The following is a 10,085-nucleotide window of genomic DNA, read 5'->3' as shown; positions in this document are numbered from 1 at the left end:
TGTCTTGCTATGTATTTGGTCACTTACCCAATTTCCCTCATTGACCCTCTAATCGGGACCCTTTCTCTCCACTTGAATATTTAGCTTATGTACACACGTTCATATGACCTCATCATAGTATCTATTCCCATATCTTAATAGTTTTCCTATACACCTACATAATTTCACCTTACTCCTATGATTAAGTATCTTGTACTTTTCTCCTTACAATGAATCTAGGAATGTAGTCCTTTCATACTTCGGTTTTGAGTCAAATTGGTACCTTTCACATCATTGGTCTAGTGTACTAATTGGAAATTTGGAACAATAATTGGACTACTTCATAGGTACACATACTTGCACAGAAACAAACCAAACAGCTCAATGGCTGGTTTACTAGGTCAAGTGCTTCTTTTTGAGCTTGACTTGGGTCATTTATTTTTCAAGAGTCACAGGATTGGAGTAGATTAACCGTATCAAGAATTATAGATGATATCACGAGAGACACGCAAGAGACCAGCCCAGTTATCCCCTTTTCCTAATAAAAAAAATAAATAGAAAAATAGTTAAAATCAAAATAATTTTGTGTAAAGTTGAATTGTCTATATCTCCAACCTATTTAAATCCTTGGGTGGAGTATGTAGAATAACACGCGAGTAAATGAACCATGCTGGATCAGATCTAGAACAAACACCAAACACAAAAAATATTTATAGAGAATTACAAGAAGAAAAGAATAGTGAAAAGTTAAATTTGGGATAGAAAATAAATCTATTTAAGAAAATAAAGGCTGAAACAATGAGTTCAGTTCCATCTCACAAAAAGGCTTAGTAAAAGCGGTTCCACATGCAAAATGATTTCTCTCCAATTTTTTAATTTAACTTTCTCCCCTTATTTATAAAACCACACACTCTCTCCCACTAAAAGATCAAAATATTAATATCATGCGCTAATTAAAAAATAAATTCAAATATATTAAGCCTAAGACTCAACCTAACTTAAAGTGGACTAACATTAAAAGACAAACTATTCTAATTGGTATTGGAATAGTTTACAAAGATAAACTAAGAATAGAATCTTAATATAAGTAGGACAAGCAATAGACTTCCAACACTCCTCACCATTGTGAAGTCCATGCCAATAGTGTTGAACTTGTTGATATTATGAAACGCCATAGTAGCTATTACCATCATTGCTACAGTAACAACAATACATAACAACTTGTCGAACAAACAATTGAATAGCGGAACTTTTTTAGTGGCTCAAACAATAATTTTTTGTTAGCTCATACTCTTTGATACATATATTGAAATTGCCGATGTCCTCCAATTTTTCTCCTTAGCACTGACTCCATTGTCACTATATTGAAATTCCTAGCATCCAGCTTATCCCGATGAACATCCACTCTTCAAGCAACTTTTGTTTGTGATGTCTGATCTTGCTAAAATTTGAGTGGACGACCGCAAAAATATCCAACATTTTTTCGGCTCCTTTACATTCTGAATATAGAGATAATTTTCTGTATCGACTAAATCTTGAATAATTTACATCACCTTTCTAGTTTTAAATTCCACTTTATTCTCGCAACCTCATTGTTGAGAGTATCTATTAGCACTCTCTCTGACTCATTCAAAATGATCAACAAATCTTGTTCTATCAAATAAAGCTTAACAATAGATTTCCAAATTGGAAAAACGTATATTTCTTAACTTATTGCAAAAAGTGATTGTAGCGAAAACAATCATATTGATATTGGTAAGGTTAGACATGTTGAACCCATTGAGATAGATAGTAGTAGCATCAGCCATAATGATCACCTCTTGAATCACTAAAATAAGAGTTCATATGCTTGCACCACTGTAGAGAGAATGATTGGAAGTTTTTTTAACCAGGCTGGTCTACGAACATAGTAACCATCAATAATCAACTTGCCGTTTCAAAAATTGAGCTCTGAAAAATCTAATCGAAGATGCATACCGTCTGGTTACTTTCCAACCTTAAAGCCTATGACTCTGATACAATATAGAATGATAAACACATAAATCACCAATCTCAAAATCTATGGCTTTGATACCATGTGGAATGGTATGCTACCCAAAGTAGATTGACAGTACCAACCCAAGATCTAAAATAAATACCAAACACAAAAAAATATTTACAAAGAATTATGAGAAGAAAATAATAGTGAAAGAAAAAATTTGGAAGAAAAAATAAATCTGTTCAAAAGAAAATATAGGCCGAAAAAATGAAGCCTTCATGATATTTGATAGTTTGGCTCCCTATTAGAAAGAGGTCTCATAAAAGGGGCTCCACACACAAAAAGAATTCTCTCCGTATTATTTCACATAACTCTCCTTCTAGGGATGAAAATGGGTCGGATTATATCTGACCGTATCCATTTCCATATCTAATTCAGATCGAATTCAGCTATTATTGTTTTAATCCGATCAGATCTGGATACAAATCAGGTCCTGTCGTGGGACTGCCTGTGACTCAGGGGATGATGAAGTTGCGGCATCTTGAATTTCTGAAATTCTTCGAATAGTTAGTTCAAAAATCTTTCGGATATGGATAAAGATGCAAATATACTTGATTTTTTTTTTTGTTTAGATCTAGATTCGGATATCCGTATAATATGGATAAGTGAAAAGAAGAAGATTAAGTTAAGTTAAATCAGAGAACCAAATAAGAAATTAACCAAACCTTAACTAAAAAAAATCCAGATATCGGATGACCGTCACTTAAAATAATAACCCAAATATGGAATACCTGATTCGAATAAGATCCTTCAAATCACCCCACATGCCTGAAAAGTACCAACTTCTCATCCATCTGTTTCATCCCTTTTTTCTCTTCATCGTCTTCAACCAACTAAGGTTTTGAAGGTCTGTCCATTTTTTAGTTTCGACCCGGCAATTACAATTGGCAATAGCCATGAGATACCTTGGAGGTGCCGTTGATCTCCTCTACTTCGATGACAAGCATCCTTGAATAGTATATTCTTTATAAAAATGTTAGTTTTTATTATTGATAATACTTGTTAAAATTATATTTTTAAATTAATTTATTCTTTTATGATCATATCTTTATTGTTTGTTTCCATTCTTCAATTTTGCTCAAATTTGATTAATATCCAAAAAAATATTTGATCTATATCCGTATTCGAATAAAAAAATATGGATATGTTTAATATCTGATTCGTATCTGTGTTCGTTTATAATAAATATAGATATACTTAATATCCGATTCATATCTGTATCTATTTAGAATAAATATAGATATTAATTTTGATATCTATTTAATATCCGTATCCATATCCATATTAATTGAAAAATATGGATACAAATATAAATATATCAATATCCGATCTGTTTTCGATCCATATCCGATCCGTGTTTAGCCCTATCTCTTCTCCTATATATATAACCATCCCCTCTCTCCCACTAAAGATAAAAATATTAATATCATACTCCAACTAAAAAACACTCAATTATATTAATCTTGAGACTTAATCTAACTTAAAGTGGACTAGCACTAAAAAACAAAATATTCTAACTAGTGTAGGAATAAGAAACAAAGATAAACTCAGAAAAAAATTCTAATATAAGTAGAACAAGTAATGGACATCCAACATAGTAAACTTGTTCATAAATTCTTTGATAACCTTGCGATTTGCCCTTCTTTACCTACCCACAATATCTTACTTCCTCTATCCATGGGATAGCATGTTAAATAGATTAAATGAGAGGCACTTTTGTAAGTAATTAAAATGGGACAAACTTGAAATGATGTTGCAACTTCTTACTTAGCACTATGACTATAAAATCTTTTTAAACGAACACATAAATATGTTCCTTCCAATCCCCCCTTGCTTTCTGAAAAAAAAAAGAGGGAGTAATGTTTTATAGACGATCATGTTTTAAATTTGGATATGTTAGGTAACATTCACCAAAAATTTTAACATGGTGCAGTCAGGTTAACAATACTATTAACCAATAGTTTAGATCAGCATAGCATCAATCGGAACATTAAATGTCTTACTATTAAATGTCTTACGAAGCAGTATTTTTTGATGCGAGTTAAGCTATTCTTACTATTAAAATCGAGATGTCTGGTTTTAAATTAAAGGATGCCTTTTATAACTTGTGATTCAGTGAGGGCCCACCGTCCATGTATTGACAATACCCGAAAGCCGTGGATTATAGAATCGGATCTTTTCGATTCATTCTTGAGTTCCAATAGACCACGGCTCCAAATAGCCATTTCATTATATATAAGATTATAATAATAATTTAGTTTACTTTAATACTTTCTTACAATATATTGGCAATGCTCTTTCTATGGAAAATGCTATAGCTAATCTTAGTTTTCCTTTTTAGGACCATGCATATGTTTATTTCAGGACCAAGAAACTCAAGTAGCACTTCCACTAATTTTTTGGGTGAAATTCTAAATCTTTACTAATGGTGCCAGAGCTCTCGGCCTATGGTCTATATGAATTAGGAAATACCATAACATGAGTCCATTTTAGATTAATTGACCACAAGCTGGTCGTAGTAATTATGATCGGATTTGTGATAATTATAATTTAATTTGAATTAATTTAGACCCTTAGCCAGGATGTTTAGGCTTAAAATTAAATAAATATATAAGGACCATCACGTGTGTATTTACTCCATCAGCTATGCATTGGAAAGATCAGGATATTTATACTGGGCCAAGAAATACCTTCCGGCTAATCTTTTTAGGTAAGATCTTGGGTTGTTACATTATTTTTAGTTTATTACAAAGTGGGGTAGGCTATATTAGCCATTGCATAATTTGTTTTAAAGCATTCGCATAGGAGAGAAATTTAAAGCAAAAATGGAGGAATAAATTTGGATAAAATCAATGTAAAACTACTCGAACATCTTAGTCAAATGGTTAAAATGGATTAAAGAAAGAATTGCGTCTGCCACCTTTTTTGAAATTTCAATGGTACCCGCCCTTAACCTGCACAAACCTTGTACTAAAAGACCAAAAGAATCATCCAAACTCTAACCCAAATGACAGCAAGTTTTTGTCATCTAAACTGTTCTGGTGATAATCGTATTTCCGTCAGGTGTATTCGATTTTTCACCTATAAATTTTTCTTGTCTGATCTTTGATTAATGTGATTCAGGATACATTAGAAGTCTTACTCAACATTGGATTTGATAGAAGTAGTTTCGTACCGAAATTATATCTGAAGTATTGGTGAACTTTTAAGATGGCTGCTACCAATGATATATCACTGTAAATATTTGAGCTTCTTGGAGACCTATGAATTAAGTTCCTCCTTGTTAGCCTAGATGCACAAATATAATTAAATATTTCTAATATTCAAAAACAATAAATAAGAAGAATAAACTAGCAAATAACTAACTTGACAATATAATAATAAAATGAAGAAAGAGAGAGAAGATGGCCTGTGGATCGAAGCACGCTGATGCGCTGTCCCAGGAAAGTTTATGCCCCCCACGCACGGGTCTGCTGGCACAGATCTCCTAGAGATACGACGACCCAATACAGAACCACGTCTTTCCCGTCAGTGCGCCTCCAGGGAAGAAAGAAGAGCACGTTCACGCTTGCAGATAGCTCAAAAGAAACTTAGAAAAATTATGAGGAGAAGAAAAATTTTCTTTATTTCTTTTCTCCCCAATAATCCTTAGAGCCTTTTTTTTATCTAGACTCTTGGAATAGGGAGAAGAGAAAATTTTGATTGTACTTTGAAATGATCCCTAGAGCCCTTTATATAGGCTCAGGCACGTCAAAAGAAGAAGATTCCCCTCCCGCGGATTGATGACGTGTCTTCTTGTGCTCCTTTGATTCTTCGGCTTATTGCATCTTGGCCGTTCATGCTTCCTTCCTTCTTCGAGGGGCCTTTCCATGTTTGCTCCTGCGCTGGATACATGACACTTGTCATGGTTTGCTTTCATTAGAAATTCTTCCATGTTTGCTCCCTTGCTTGTGCACGGATGCTTGCCACTTAGCCGTTAACCAATTTTGGTTTTCAAATTTTAAATTATTTGATTTAATTCAACACTCCTCACATTCATGCTTAGCCTTCAATTTAAGTTCATCCATGATTCTTTGATATTGCTCCTTGGTATTTCCATGAATCGCAAGAGTAATTACAATTTTTAACATGGCATATTAAATAAAAGAAACAGAAAATTATTTGGATGGTGTCATGTGTAGGCATTCAAGCTAGTTTTGAAGAAAACATGGCTTAAATGGAATTTGAATTCATGACTAACCACCTTAATTAACATCCATCATCTTGTTAGGCTCCATCCTCCCCTTCTGGTTTTGTGGGGAAAAAAAAGGAAAAATCCAACAACATCTCTGATGTCCAAACCATTTGAAACTTTATCCTAAAAGATTCCTTGTATCAAAATCTATTCTGATGATTATATGGTTATCATATATTTTAGTCTAGGCATGAATTCAGCGACATTGATATTTATAGAATTTGAAGTTTAATTGCTATCTGAAACACTTAAATTTAAGTGCTTTGATTGGATTAAAAGCATCCTCGAACCCATCTAAGGAGATGGAAGAAAAAGCAAAAAATCTCCTCTTGAATAATTTGCACCTCGAACGGACAGGATGATGGAGGAACATCATTTTATCAAGATGGAATTATCCAAATCTCAAGCCAACACAAAGGAAGAGATGCCAATCCTTCACTGAATATCCAAATGGCATGCAAACATGTATAAGAGTCAGTTGATCAGCCGCTTATCCAACTAGATTGCCTCATCCTACTCGAGCACTAGGGGCTATCCCTGCTAACCCATCTTCTCATTCAAGAAGAGAGGGTAGAAATTTTTCACTCAATTCACTGAAAAAGAAATGGTCATCTTACAAATGAAGCTGAAATCAACTGGTTTCTTGGCTTGCCTTCCTTTCCAACCTCTCATAATCCTTATATGGAATAAACTTGTACATGGAAATTGGAATCCAGGGATAAACTTAGAATTTGCCTTCAGAACCAACTTGAGCACCTCACTTGCTGTCATATAGATGATATGGTAGGTTGCCAAGAATTAGATGAAAAGTAGAATGAAGTTGGTGCTCAAACGGCTACAATCATGAGCACTTCAAAAATGTGAAGATCGTGTCTTCTTAGACTTTTCTTTCAGCTTTGTATGTGTTAGGCGAAACCTGTGACATTATTGAGATGGAGCCGCCCACTAACTCTTCCAAAAGCTATAAAATAATAAGATGATGTAACCCCCATATAGCAACCAATGGTAGGGGAGGCAGTTTGGCAGTTTGGCCTCTTTTGGCTTGACTGCTTGATTGAAGCTCCAACTTGGGATTGATTAATGCAGGAAAACACTTTTCGTGAAAAACGCGAAGAAAGGAATCACATCTCCGAGTTATAAAATTTGAAACTATTCACACAAAAGTTGTGGCTTCCAATATGGATGCAGATTATTATCTGAGAGGGTCACTTTTGTAGTAGGAGATATGTATCTGCTCGTCCCTTTATTGCCGTGTTGATTGCCGTGCGTTTTTCCATTTAGAAAAAAAAAAAGGCAACTGTATTTAGTCAATATATGATTGTTTTGTTTTTTTATTTTAAGGGAATATGGGTCTGGGAAAAAATGGTGCTAGAAAGTGAAAGATAATTGGAATGTCTTTCGATTGGTACTTTGACTACAGCATGATAGGTAAAGTATGCTAAGATGATGTGGAGAATTGAGTTAACAACATGATTTTTTTTTTTTTGGATCTATCATTTTAATAAGCACACAAGGGCTATAAATCTTGGGACTATGCTTTTTATATGTCCTTTAGAAGAAATAGGCTCAGCCCATGTCAGCTCTATTAGCCCCTGCATCGATCATGTGCCATCATATTGCAATCACCTACAACATCATCAAAACCATTAGAATTAGGAAACACAAAGCACTTAACTTCCCTTAGATGGACAAATTGATTATTGTCTAGCCTATAGATTTGCTGAAACAAGCATCATATTCTAAGCATAAGTAGATTATATTTTGAGATGGACTACTCTCCACTCGAGCAAAGAGATTATTTACTCCTCTTAGATTGATCGGATCTAAATGTGAGAATCCATACTGTTGATTATGATTTATACTACTGAAAATGCATAAAGAGCAAAAATGACATGCTTGGAAAGCCTCTAGTCTACACATCAAGTGAGTGCAAAAATGAATGTACAGTTAAAATAATATAAAATTATTTTTTTCAATAATCTAACATTATTATTTATTGCTCTTCAATTATATATATATTAAATATATAGATTATGATCAACAAGATGAATTTTTAATTTATTTTTTTTTTTCGTGCAGTTCAGTATGCCAGCACTATAAAAGCTATGTCTCCTTGATGCATAAATTAGAGGCCATAATGGTTAAAGAATTGCATATAATGTGTTTGTTATCATTGTACTTTGTATAGAGAACAGAGGCAAAAAAAATTCTTAATCTTAAAGGCAACCGGCAGAAATAGAACTACTCCAGCTTGGTGCGGCTTACCTTCATCATAAATGCATACGGATAAAAAGCAAACATGTGTGCTTCCTTTTAGAAACAATTGAAAAAGGAAAGCTTTAGCTTTTAGTTGACCAGTTCACTCAACCGGAGACTTCTCTGTCTCTCTTCTTTCTCCGGGGTGGGCATACTGAGGACATCTTTCCACTTTCGATCGTGGTACCACATTTTGATTAGGTGCCTGTCTTCTTCAATATATTACTTTCTTTTCTTTTTTTTTTCTTTTTTTTTGGTAAAAAATAGGAGGGATGGAGGGATGAACCCATCCGCATAACAGCCCCCACTGGGCCCCCATTCTATCAGAAAATGTTCAATGCGAGTTGCAAGTTTCCGCGTGCCATCCCCGACCCGTGGGCTCTCCCCACTGGGATCAACATTCACATGTGAGTACGTCACCTCAGCACCACCAAGGCTATCAGCGGACCAATAAGCCCTCCCAATCCACATGTCCGAGCAGAAAGTATCCGGTCTTCTTAATTTAATCAACGTCCGTGCGTTTCGAACTCGAAACCACATGATTGAAAGTAAGGCCCAGTTCCACTGAGCTACCACCTCAGTGGCAATATATTATTTTCTTTCCTAGAAGGCTAGACTTCACATGGTGTTATTTATTTCTTAAAAAAAAAAAAAAAACATGGTGTTGCCGTCTACACTAGCGAATAGCCATCCGCATGTCTGAGCTATACACACATTCCTCTCAAAGTAGGATGTCACACTTAATTCACACTAGGTACACATATTACGTGGGGAAGGGTGTGCACACTCTGAAATAATTGTGAATGTGTATAAGTAGGTCTAGCGCTGGTATTATGGACGTCACGAGATGATCCATGCAAGGCATTTCTATTACAGCTAGGAGGGGTGGCAGCATGTCTCTAGCCAAATACTTAATGAGAAAATTCATAGGGTAAAAATTCTTTCCATGGAAGTCGGGCATGTAGCACTTTATCCAAAACGAAACAACAAAAAAAAAAAAAAATCAATTAGTTTTTCTATTATGTTATAACTTAATTGGTTGGAAAGGAGGATCCTAGAAACATAATCTCAATTCCCTTAAAAACATGTACATATTTTCAAGCAGCGGAGTGTAACCACTTTTTATTTTCTAGCAGTGCTACCCGAAGATATATTATTTGATCCCTTTACCATGAAACCATGGTTAGTTTTATGAGAACACCATATGCTTGCTAATAAAAAACCTGAGACATTAGTTTTGTGAAACTCACAGCTACTAAATAACCTCTCAACTAGCTGCAACTTGGGAGGATGGACTGATCAGTTGTTAGGTGGGGTGCAAAAACTGAGAAGAACATTACCAAGCCATATGGCCCTTTGCTACTGGCTATGTTGTAGCCTCATTCAAAATGAATAGGCATCAAGTCAAAAAAAGGGTAGAAAAGAACACAGTGACCAGCTGATTGCCACCTGAATTCTTGTAAGAACCAGGAGAATAACGTCGTAGGCTACTGCTTCCAGAGTGGTGCAAAATTTACAAGCATGTTGATGTGGTCTCATCTTCATAGGGTTAAACCTTTCCTGTCACCCTTCTCCCTT

The sequence above is a fragment of the Phoenix dactylifera genome, chromosome 7 (assembly GCF_051530095.1).
Source record: "Phoenix dactylifera cultivar Ajwa chromosome 7, Ajwa_hap1_PhDact_Kaust_v1.1, whole genome shotgun sequence".
NCBI lineage: Eukaryota > Viridiplantae > Streptophyta > Magnoliopsida > Arecales > Arecaceae > Phoenix > Phoenix dactylifera.
This window is presented reverse-complemented; position numbering follows the sequence as displayed.